Raw genomic sequence first — 12164 nt, forward strand, 5'->3', positions numbered from 1 at the left:
ACACAGAAATTGCATCCGAATTTATTACAAAAGGCACAATGCCGACTTAAGTACATGAGGACTGACACTCCCACTTTCTATGATTTGAACCTCTCCTGTGAGTCCAGTTTTAGATTCCGATGCTTCACTTCAGGGATACAGTATCCCTTGGACCTTCTTATTGACGATGAAACACAGAAATTGCATCCGAATTTAATACAAAAGGCACATTGCCGACTTAAGTACAAGAGGACTAACACTCTAACTGTCTATGATTTGAACATCTCCTGTGAGTCCAGTTTTAGATTCCGATGCTTCACTTCAGGTTTACTGTATACCTCGAAACTTCTTATTGACGATGAAACACAGAAATTGCATCATAATTAAATTGAAAAGGCATAATGCCGACTCGAGTACTAGAGGACTGACACACTAACTTTCTATGATTTGAACTTCTCCTGTGAGTCCAGTTTTAGATTCCGATGCTTCACTTCAGGTTTACTGTATCCCTTGGACCTTTATTATTGACGATGAAACACAGAAATTGCATCCGAATTTAGTACAAAAGGCACAATGCCGACTTAAGTAAAAGAGGTTTTACACTCTAACTTTCTATGATTCGAACCTCTCCTGTGAGTCCAGTTTTAGATTCCGATGCTTCACTTCAGGTTTACTGTATACCTCGGAACTTCTTATTGACGATGAAACACAGAAATTCATCGGAATTAAATTCAAAAGGCACAATGCCGACCTAAGTGCAAGAGGACTGACACTCTAACATTCTATGATTTGAACGTCCCCTGTGAGTCCAGTTTTAGATTCCGATGCTTCACTTCAGGTTTACTGTATCCCTTGGACCTTCTTATTGACGATGAAACATAGAAATTGCATCCGAAATGAATACAAATGGCACAATGCTGACTTAAGTAGAAGAGGACCGACACTCTCACCTTCTATGATTTGAACCCCTCCTGTGAGTCAAGTTATAGATTCCGATGCTACACTTCAGCCTTCCTGTATCCCTTGGACCTTCTTATTGACGATGAAACACTGAAATTTCATCCGAATTTAATACAAAATGCACAATGCCGACTTAAGTACAAGATGACTGACACTCTCACATTCCATGATTTGAACCTCGCCTGTGAGTCCAGTTTTAGATTCCGATGCTTCACTTCAGGGTTACAGTATCCCTTGGACCTTTTTATTGACGATGAAACACAGAAATTGCATCCGAATTTAATACAAAAGGCACAATGCCGACTTAAGTACAAGTGGACTGACACTCTCACTTTCTATGATTTGAACCTCTCCTGTGAGTCCAGTTTTAGATTTCGATGCTTCACTTCAGGTTTACTGTATACCTAGGACCTTCTTATAGACGATGAAACACAGAATTTGCATCTGAATTTAATACAAAAGGCACAATGCCGACTTAAGTACAAGAGGACTGACACTCTCACTTTCTATGTTTCGAACCTCTCCTGTGAGTCCAGTTTTAGATTCCGATGCTTCACTTCAGGTTTACTGTATCCCTTGGACCTTCTTTTTGACGATGAAACACAGAAATTGCATCCGAATTTAATACGAAAGGCACAATGCCGACTTAACTACAGGTGGACTAACACTCTAATTTTCTACGATTTGAACCTCTCCTGTAAGTCCAATTCTAGTTTCCGATGCTTCACTTCAGGTTTACTGAATCCCTTGGACCTTCTTATTGACGATGAAACACAGAAATTGCATCCGAATTTAATACAAAAGGCACAATGCCGAATGAAGTACAAGAGTGACAGACACTCTCACTTTCTATGATTTGAACCTCTCCTGTGAGTCCAGTTTTAGGCTCCAATGCTTCACTTCAGTTTTACTGTATCCCTTGGACCTTCTTATTGACGATGAAACACAGAAATTGCATCCGAAATTAATACAAAAGGCACAATGCCGAATTAAGTACAAGAGGAAACCCACTCTCACTTTCTATGATTTGAACCTCTCCTGTGAGTCCAGTTTTAGACTCCAATGCTTCATTTCAGGTTTACTGTATCCCTTGGACCTTCTTATGGACGATGAAACACAGAAATTGCATCTGAATGTAATACAAAAGCCTCAATGCCGACTTAAGTACATGAGGACTGACATTTTCACTTTCTATGATTTGAACCTCCCCTGTGAGTCCAGTTTTAGACTCCAATGCTTCACTTCAGGTTTACCGTATCCCTTGGACCTTCTTATTGACGATTAAACACAGAAATTGCATCTGAATTTAATACAATAGGCACAGTGCCGAATTAAGTATAAGAGGACAGACACTCTCACTTTCTATAATTTGAACCTCTCCTGTGAGTCCAGTTTTAGATTCCGATGCTTCACTTCAGGTTTACTGTATCCCTTGAACCTTCTTATTGACGATGAAACACAGGAATTGCATCCGAATTTAATACAAAAGGCACAATGCCGACTTAAGTACAAGAGGACTGACACTCTAACTTTCTACGATTTGAACCTCTCCTGTGAGTCCAGTATTAAAATCCGATGCTTCACTTCTGGTTTACTGTATCCCTTGGACCTTCTTATTGACGATGAAACACAGAAATTGCATCCGAATTTAATACAGAAAGCACAATGCCGACTTAATTTCAAGAGGACTCACACTCTAATTTTCTATGATTTGAACCTCTCCTGCGAGTCCAGTTTTAGATTCCGATGCTTCACTTCAGGTTTACTGTATACCTTGGACCTTCTTGTTGACGATGAAACACAGAAATTGCATCGGAATTAAATTCAAAACACACAATGCCGACTTAAGTACAAGAGGTCTGACACTCTAACTTTCTATGATTTGAACCTCTCCTGTGAGTCCAGTTTTAGATTCCGAGGCTTCACTTCAGGTTTACTGTATCCCTTGGACCCTGTTATTGCCGATGAAACACAGAAATTGCATCCGAATTTAATACAAAAGGACAATGCCGCCTTAAGTACAAGAGTACTTACACTCTAACTTTCTATGATTTGAACCTGTGAGTCCAGTTTTTGATTCCGATGCCCTACTTCAGGTTTACTGTATCCCTCGGACCTACTTATTGACGATGAAACACGGAAATTGCATCCGAATTGAATACAAAATACACAATGCCGACATAAGTACAAGAGGACTGACACTCTCACTTTCTATGATTTGAATCTGTCCTGTGAGTCCAGTTTTAGATTCCGATGCTTCACTTCAGGTTTACTGTATCCCTTGGACCTACTTATTGACGATGAAACACAGAAACTGCATCCGAATTTAATACAAAAGGCACAATGCCGACTTACGTACAAGAGGACTGACACTCTTACTTTCTATGATTTTAACCTCTCCTGTGAGTCCAGTTTTAGATTTAGATGCTTCACTTCAGGTTTACTGTATCAGTTGGACCTCCTTATTGACGATGAAACACAGAAATTGCATCCGAATTTAATACAAAAGGCACAATGCCGACTTAAGTACAAGAGGACTGACACTCTCACTATCTATGTTATGAACCTCTCCTGTGAGTCCAGTTTCAGATTCCGATGCTTCACTTCAGCTTTACTGTATCCCTTGGACCTTGTTATTGCCGATGAAACACAGAAATTGCACCCGAATTTAATACAAAAGGCACAATGCCGACTTAAGTACACGAGTACTGACACTCTAACTTTCTATGATTTGAACCTGTGAGTCTAGTTTTTGATTCCGATGCCTCACTTCAGGTTTACTGTATCCCTCGGACCTACTTATTGACGATGAAACACAGAAATTGCATCCGAATTTAATACAAAATACACAATGCCGACTTAAGTACAACAGGACTGACACTCTCACTTTCTATGATTTGAATCTCTCCTGTGAGTCCAGTTTTAGATTCCGATGCTTCACTTCAGGTATACTGTATCCCTTGGACCTACTTATTGACGATGAAACACAGAAATTGCATCGGAACTTAATACAAAAGGCACAACGCCGACTTACGTACAAGCGGACTGACACTCTCACTTTCTATGATTTGAACCCCTCCTGTGAGTCCAGTTTTAGATTTCGATGCTTCACTTCAGGTTTACTGTATCCCTTGGACCTTCTTATTGACGATGAAACACAGAAACTGCATATGAATTTAATACAAAAGGCACAATGCCGACTTAGGTACAAGGGGACTGACACTCTCACTATCTATGTTATGAACCTCTCCTGTGAGTCCAGTTTCGGATTCCGATGCTTCACTTCAGGTTTACTGTATCCCTTAAACCTTCTTATTGTCGATGAAACAAAGAAAATGCATCCGAATTTAATACAAAAGGCACGATGCCGACTTAAATACAAGAGGAATCACACTATTTTTCTATGATTTGAACCTCTCCTGTGAGTCCAGTTTTAGATTAGGATGCTTCACTTTAGGTTTCCTTTATACCTCTGACCTTCTTATTGACGACGAAACACAGAAATTGCATCCGAATTTAATACAAAGGCACAATGCCGACTTAAGTACGAGAGGATTGACACTCTCACTTTCTATGATTTAAGCCTCTCCTGTGAGTCCAGTTTTAGATTCCGATGCTTCACTTCATGTTTACTGTATACCTTGGATCTTCTTATTGACGATGAAACACAGAAATTGCATCCGAATTTAATACAAAAAGCACAATGCCGACTTACGTACAAGAGGACTGACACTCTCACTTTCTATGATTTGATCCCCTCCTGTGAGTCCAGTTTCAGATTTTGATGCTTCACTTCAGGTTTACTGTATCCCTTAGACCTTCTTATTGACGATGAAACACAGAAATTGCATCCGAATTTAATACAAAACGCACAATGCCAACTTAAGTACAAGAGGACTGACACTCTCACTATCTATGTTTTGAACCTCTCCTGTGAGTCCAGTGTTAGATTCCGATGCTTCACTTCTGATTTACTGTATCCCTTGGACCTTCTTATTGACGATGAAACAGAGAAATTGCATCCGAACCTAATTCCTAAAAGCACAATGCCGACTTACGTACAAGAGGACTGACACTAACGTTCTATGATATGAACCTCTCCTGTGAGTCCAGTTTTAGATACCGATGCTTCACTTCAGGTTTACTGTATACCGTCGACCTTCTTGTTGACGATGAAACACAGAAATTGCATCGGAATTAAATTCAAAACACACAATGCCGACTTAAGTACAAGAGGGCTGACACTTTAATTTTCTATGATTTGAACCTCTCCTGTGAGTCCAGTTTTAGATTCCGATACTTCCCTTCAGGTTTACTGTATCCCTTGAACCTTCTTATTGACGATGAAAAAAAGAAATTGCATCCGAATTTAATACAAAAGGCACAATGCCGACTTATGTACAAGAGGACTGACACTAACTTTCTATGATATGAACCTATCCTGTGAGTCCAGTTTTAGATTCCGATGCTTCACTTCAGGTTTACTGTATCCCTTGGACCTAATTATTGACGATGAAACACAGAAATTGCATCCGAATTTAATACAAAAGGCGCAATGCCGACTTACGTACAAGAGGACTGACACTAACTTTCTATGATATGAACCGCTCCTGTGAGTCCAGTTTTAGATTCCGATGCTTCACTTCAGGTTTACTGTATACCTTGGACCTTCTTATTGACGATGAGACACAGAAATTGCATCGGAATTAAATTCAAAACACACAATGCCAACATAAGTACAAGAGGACTGACACTCTAACTTTCTATGATCTGAACCTCTCCTGTGAGTCCAGTTTTAGATACCGATGCTTTTCTTCAGGTTTACTGTATCCCTCGGACCTACTTATTGACGATGAAACACAGAAATTGCATCCGAATTTAATACAAAATACACAATGCCGACTTAAGTACAAGAGGACCGACACTCTCACTTTCTATGATTTGAATCTCTCCTGTGAGTCCAGTTTTAGATTCCGATGCTTCACTTCAGGTTTACTGTATCCCTTGGACCTACTTATTGACGACGAAACACAGAAATTGCATCCGAATTTAATACAAAAGGCACAATGCCTACTTACGTACAAGCGGACTGACACTCTCACTTTCTATGATTTGAACCTCTCCTGTGAGTCCAGTTTTAGATTTCGATGCTTCACTTTAGGTTTACTGCATCCCTTGGACCTTCTCATTGACGATGAACTACAGAAATTGCATGCGAATTTAATACAAAAGGCACAATGCCGACTTAAGTACAAGAGGACTGACACTCTCCCTATCTATGTTATGAACCTCTCCTGTGAGTCCAGTTTCAGATTCCGATGCTTCACTTCAGGTTTACTGTATCCCTTAAACCTTCTTAATTACGATGAAACAAAGAAATTGCATCCGAATTTAATACAAAAGTCACAATGCCGACTTAAATACAAGAGGAATGACACTATTTTTCTATGATTTGAACCTCTCCTGTGAGTCCAGTTTTAGATTCCGATGCTTCACTTCAGGTTTACTGTATACCTCTGACCTTCTTATTGACGATGAAACACAGAAATTGCACCCGAATTTAATACAAAGGCACAATGCCGACTTAAGTACAAGAGGATTGAAACTCTCACTTTCTGTGATTTAAGCCTCTCCTGTGAGTCCAGTTTTAGATTCCGATGCTTCACTTCAGGTTTACTGTATACCTTGGACCTTCTTATTGACGATGAAACACAGTAATTGCATCCGAATTTAATACAAAAAGCACAATGCCGACTTAAGTAATAGATGACTGACACTCTCACCTTCTATGATTTGATCCCCTCCTGTGAGTCCAGTTTCAGATTTTGATGCTTCACTTCAGGTTTACTGTATCCCTTGGACCTTTTTATTGACGATGAAACACAGAAATTGCATCGGAATTTAATACAAAACGCACAATGCCAACTTAAGTACAAGAGGACTGACACTCTCACTATCTATGTTTTGAACCTCTCCTGTGAGTCCAGTTGTAGATTCCGAAGCTTCACTTCAGGTTCACTGTATCCCTTGTACCTTCTTATTGCGGATGAAACAAAGAAATTGCATCCGAATTTAATACAAAAGGCACAATGCCGACTTAAGTACAAGAGGACTGACACTCTCACTTTCTATGATTTGAACCTCTCCTGTGAGTCCAGTTTTAGATTCCGATGCTTCACTTCAGGTTTACTGTATACCTTGGACCTTCTTATTGATGATGAAACACAGAAAATGCATCCGAATTTAATACAAAAAGCACAATGCCGACTTAAGTACAAGAGGACTGACACTATAACTTTCTATGATTTGAACCCCTCCTGTGATTCAAGTGTTAGATTCCGATGCTTCACTTCTGGTTTACTGTATCCCTTATACCTTCTTATTGACGATGAAACACAGAAATTGCATCGGAATTAAATTCAAAACACACAATGCCGACTTAAGTACAAGAGGACTGACACTCTAACTTTCTATGATTTGAACCTCTCCTGTGAGTCCAGTTTTAGATTCAGATGCTTCACTTCAGGTTTACTGTATCCCTTGGACATTGTTATTGCCGATGAAACACAGAAATTGCATCCGAATTTAATACAAAAGGCACAATGCCGACTTAAGTACAAGAGGACTGACACTCTCACTATCTATGTTATGAACCTCTCCTATGAGTCCAGTTTCAGATTCCGATGCTTCACTTCAGGTTTACTGTATCCCTTAAACCTTCTTATTGACGATGAAACAAAGAAATTGCATCCGAATTTAATACAAAAGTCACAATGCCGACTTAAGTACAAGAGGAATGACACTATTTTTCTATGTTTTGAACCTCTCCTGTGAGTCCAGTTTTAGATTCCGATGCTTCACTTTAGGTTTCCTTTATACCTCTGACCTTCTTATTGACGATGAAACACAGAAATTGCATCCGAATTTAATACAAAGGCACAATGCCGACTTAAGTACAAGAGGATTGACACTCTCACTTTCTATGATTTAAGCCTCTCCTGTGAGTCCCGTTTTAGATTCCGATGCTTCACTTCAGGTTTACTGTATACCTTGGACCTTCTTATTGACGATGAAACATAGAAATTGCATCCCAATTTAATACAAAAAGCACAATGCCGACTTGAGTACAAGAGGACTGACACTCTCACTTTCTATGATTTGATCCCCTCCTGTGAGTCCAGTTTCAGATTTTGATGCATCACTTCAGGTTTACTGTATCCCTTGGACCTTCTTATTGACGATGAAACAAAGAAATTGCATCCGAATTTAATACAAAAGGCACAATGCCGACTTCAGTACAAGAGGACTGACACTCTCACTTTCTATGATTTGAACCTCTCCTGTGAGTCCAGTCTTAGATTCCGATGCTTCACTTCAGGTTTACTGTATCCCTTAAACCTTCTTATTGACGATGAAACAAAGAAATTGCATCCGAATTTAATACAAAAGTCACAATGCGACTTAAATACAAGAGGAATGACACTATTTTTCTATGATTTGAACCTCTGCTGTGAGTCCAGTTGTAGATTCCGATGTTTCACTTCAGGTTCACTGTATCCCTTGTACCTTCTTATTGACGATGAAACAAAGAAATTGCATCCGAATTTAATACAAAAGGCACAATGCCGACTTCAGTACAAGAGGACTGAGACTCTCACTTTCTATGATTTGAACCTCTCCTGTGAGTCCAGTTTTAAATTCCGATGCTTCACTTCAGGTTTACTGTATACCTTGGACCTTCTTATTGACGATGAAACACAGAAATTGCATCCGAATTTAATACAAAAGGCACAATGCCGACTTAAGTACAAGAGAACTGACACTCTCACTATCTATGCTTTGAACCTCTCCTGTGATTCCAGTTTCACATTCCGATGCTTGACTTCAGGTTTACTGTATCCCTTGTACCTTCTTATTGACGATGAAAGAATGAAATTGCATTCGAATTTAATACAAAAGGCACAATGCCGACTTAAATACAAGAGGAATGACACTATTTTTCTATGATTTGAACCTCTCCTGTGAGTCCAGTTTTAGATTCCGATGCTTCTCTTCAGGTTTCCTTTATACCTTGGACCTTCTTATTGACGATGAAACACAGAAATTGCATCCGAATTTAATACAAAGGCACAATGCCGACTTAAGTACAAGAGGACTGACACTCTAACTTTCTATGATTTGATCCTCTCCTGTGAGTCCAGTTTTAGATTCCGATGCTTCACTTCAGGTTTACTGTATCCCTTGGACATTGTTATTGCCGATGAAACACAGAAATTGCATCCGAATTTAATACAAAAGGCACAATGCCAACTTCAGTACAAGAGTACTGACACTCTAACTTTCTATGATTTGAACCTGTGAGTCCAGTTTTTGATTCCGATGCCTCACTTCAGGTTTACTGTATCCCTCGGACCTTCTTATTGACGATAAAACACAGAAATTGCATCCAAATTTAATACAAAAGGCACAATGCCGACTTAAGTACAAGAGGACTGACACTCTCACTTTCTATGATTTGAACCTCTCCTGTGAGTCCAGTTTTAGATTCCGATGCTTCACTTCAGGTTTACTGTATCCCTTGGACCTACTTATTGACGATGAAACACAGAAATTGCATCCGAATTTAATACAAAAGGCACAATGCCGACTTACGTACAAGCTGACTGACACACTCACTTTCTATGATTTGAACCTCTCCTGTGAGTCCAGTTTTAGATTTCGATGCTTCACTTCAGGTTTACTGTATCCCTTGGACCTTCATATTGACGATGAAACACAGAAATTGCATCCGAATTTAATACAAAAGGCACAATGCCGACTTAAGTACAAGAGGACTGACACTCTCACTATCTATGCTTTGAACCTCTCCTGTGATTCCAGTTTCAGATTCCGATGCTTCACTTCAGGTTTACTGTATCCCTTGTACCTTCTTATTGACGATGAAAGAAAGAAATTGCATTCGAATTTAATACAAAAGGCACAATGCCGACTTATATACAAGAGGAATGATACTATTTTTGTATGATTTGAACCTCTCCTGTGAGTCCAGTTCTAGATTCCGATGCTTCTCTTCAGGTTTCCTTTATACCTCTGACCTTCTTATTGACGTTGAAACACAGAAATTGCATCCGAATTTAATACAAAGGCACAATGCCGACTTAAGTACAAGAGGATTGACACTCTCACTTTCTATGATTTAAGCCTCTCCTGTGAGTCCAGTTTTAGATTCCGTTGCTTCACTTCAGGTTTACTGTATACCTTGGACCTTCTTATTGACGATGAAACACAGAAACTGCATCCGAATTTAATACAAAAGGCACAATGCCGACTTACGTACAAGAGGACTGACACTCACACTTTCTATGAATTGATCCTCTCCTGTGAGTCCAGTTTCAGATTTTGATGCTTCACTTCAGGTTTACTGTATCCCTTGGTCCTTCTTATTGACGATGAAACACAGAAATTGCATCCGAATTTAATACAAAAGGCACAATGCCGACTTAACTACAAGAGGAATGACACTCTATTTTTCTATGATTTGAACCTCTCCTGTGAGTCAAGTTTTAGATTCCGATGCTTCACTTCAGGTTTCCTTTATACCTTGGACCTTCTTATTGACGATGAAACACAGAAATTGCATCCGAATTTAATACAAAAGGCACAATGCCGACTCAAGTACAAGAGGACTGACACTCGCACTTTCTATGATTTGAACCTCTCCTGTGAGTCCAGTTTTAGATTCCGATGTTTAACTTCAGATTTACTAAATCTCTTGGACCTTCTTATTGACGATGGAACACAGAAACTGCATCCGAATTTAATACAAATGGCACTATGCTGACTTAAGTACAAGTGGACTGACACTCTCACTATCTATGATTTGAACCACTCCTGTGAGTCCAGTTTTAGATTCCGATGCTTCACGTCAGGTTTACTGTATCCCTTGTAAGTTCTTAATGACGATGAAACAAAGAAATTGCATCCGAATTTAATACAAAAAGCACAATGCCGACTTAAGTGCAAGAGGAATGACACTCTAAATTTCTATGATTTGAACCTCTCCTGTGAGTCCAGTTTTAGATTCCGATGCTTCACTTCAGGTTTCCTTTATACCTTGGACCATCGTATTGACGATGAAACACAGAAATTGCATCCGAATTTAATACAAAGGCACAATGCCGACTTAAGTACAAGAGGACTGACACTCTCACTTTCTATGATTTAAACCTCTCCTGTGAGTCCAGTTTTAGATTGCGATGCTTCACTTCAGGTTTACTGTATCATTTGGACCTTCTTATTGCCGATGAAACACAGAAATTGCATCCGAATTTAATTCAAAAGGTACAATGCCGACTTAAGTACAACAGTACTGATACTCTAACATTCTATGATTTGAACCTGTGAGTCCAGTTTTTGATTCCGATGCCTCACTTCAGATTACTGTGACCCTCGGACCTTCTTATTGACGATGAAACACAGAAATTGCATCCGAATTTAATACAAAAGGCACAATGCCGACTTAAGTACAAGAGGACTGACACTCCCACTTTCTATGATTTGAACCTCTCCTGTGAGTCCAGTTTTAGATTCCGATGCTTCACTTCAGGTTTACTGTATCCCTTGGACCTACTTATTGACGACGAAACACAGAAATTGCATCCGAATTTAATACAAAAGGCACAATGCCGACTTATGTTCAAGCGGACTGACACTCTCACTTTCTATGATTTGAACCTCTCCTGTGAGTCCAGTTTTAGATTTCGATGCTTCACTTCGGGTTTACTGTATCCCTTGGACCTTGTTATTGACGATGAAACACAGAAATTGCATCCGAATTTAATACAAAAGGCACAATGGCGACTTAAGTACAAGAGGACTGACACTCTCACTATCTATGTTTTGAACCTCTCCTGTGAGTCCAGTTTCAGATTCCGATGCTTCACTTCAGGTTTTCTGTATCCCTTGTACTTTTTTATTGACGATGAAACAAAGAAATTGCATCCGAATTTAATACAAAAGGCACAATGCCGACTTAAGTACAAGAGCAATGACACTATCTTCCTATGATTTGAACCTCTCCTGTGAGTCCAGTTTTAGATTCCGATGCTTCACTTCAGGTTTACTGTATCCCTTGGACTTTCTTATTGACGATGAAACACAGAAATTGCATCCGAATTTAATACAAAACGCACAATGCCGACTTAAGTACAAGAGGACTGACACTC

This window comes from Schistocerca americana, chromosome 2 (assembly GCF_021461395.2).
Source record: "Schistocerca americana isolate TAMUIC-IGC-003095 chromosome 2, iqSchAmer2.1, whole genome shotgun sequence".
Lineage (NCBI taxonomy): Eukaryota > Metazoa > Arthropoda > Insecta > Orthoptera > Acrididae > Schistocerca > Schistocerca americana.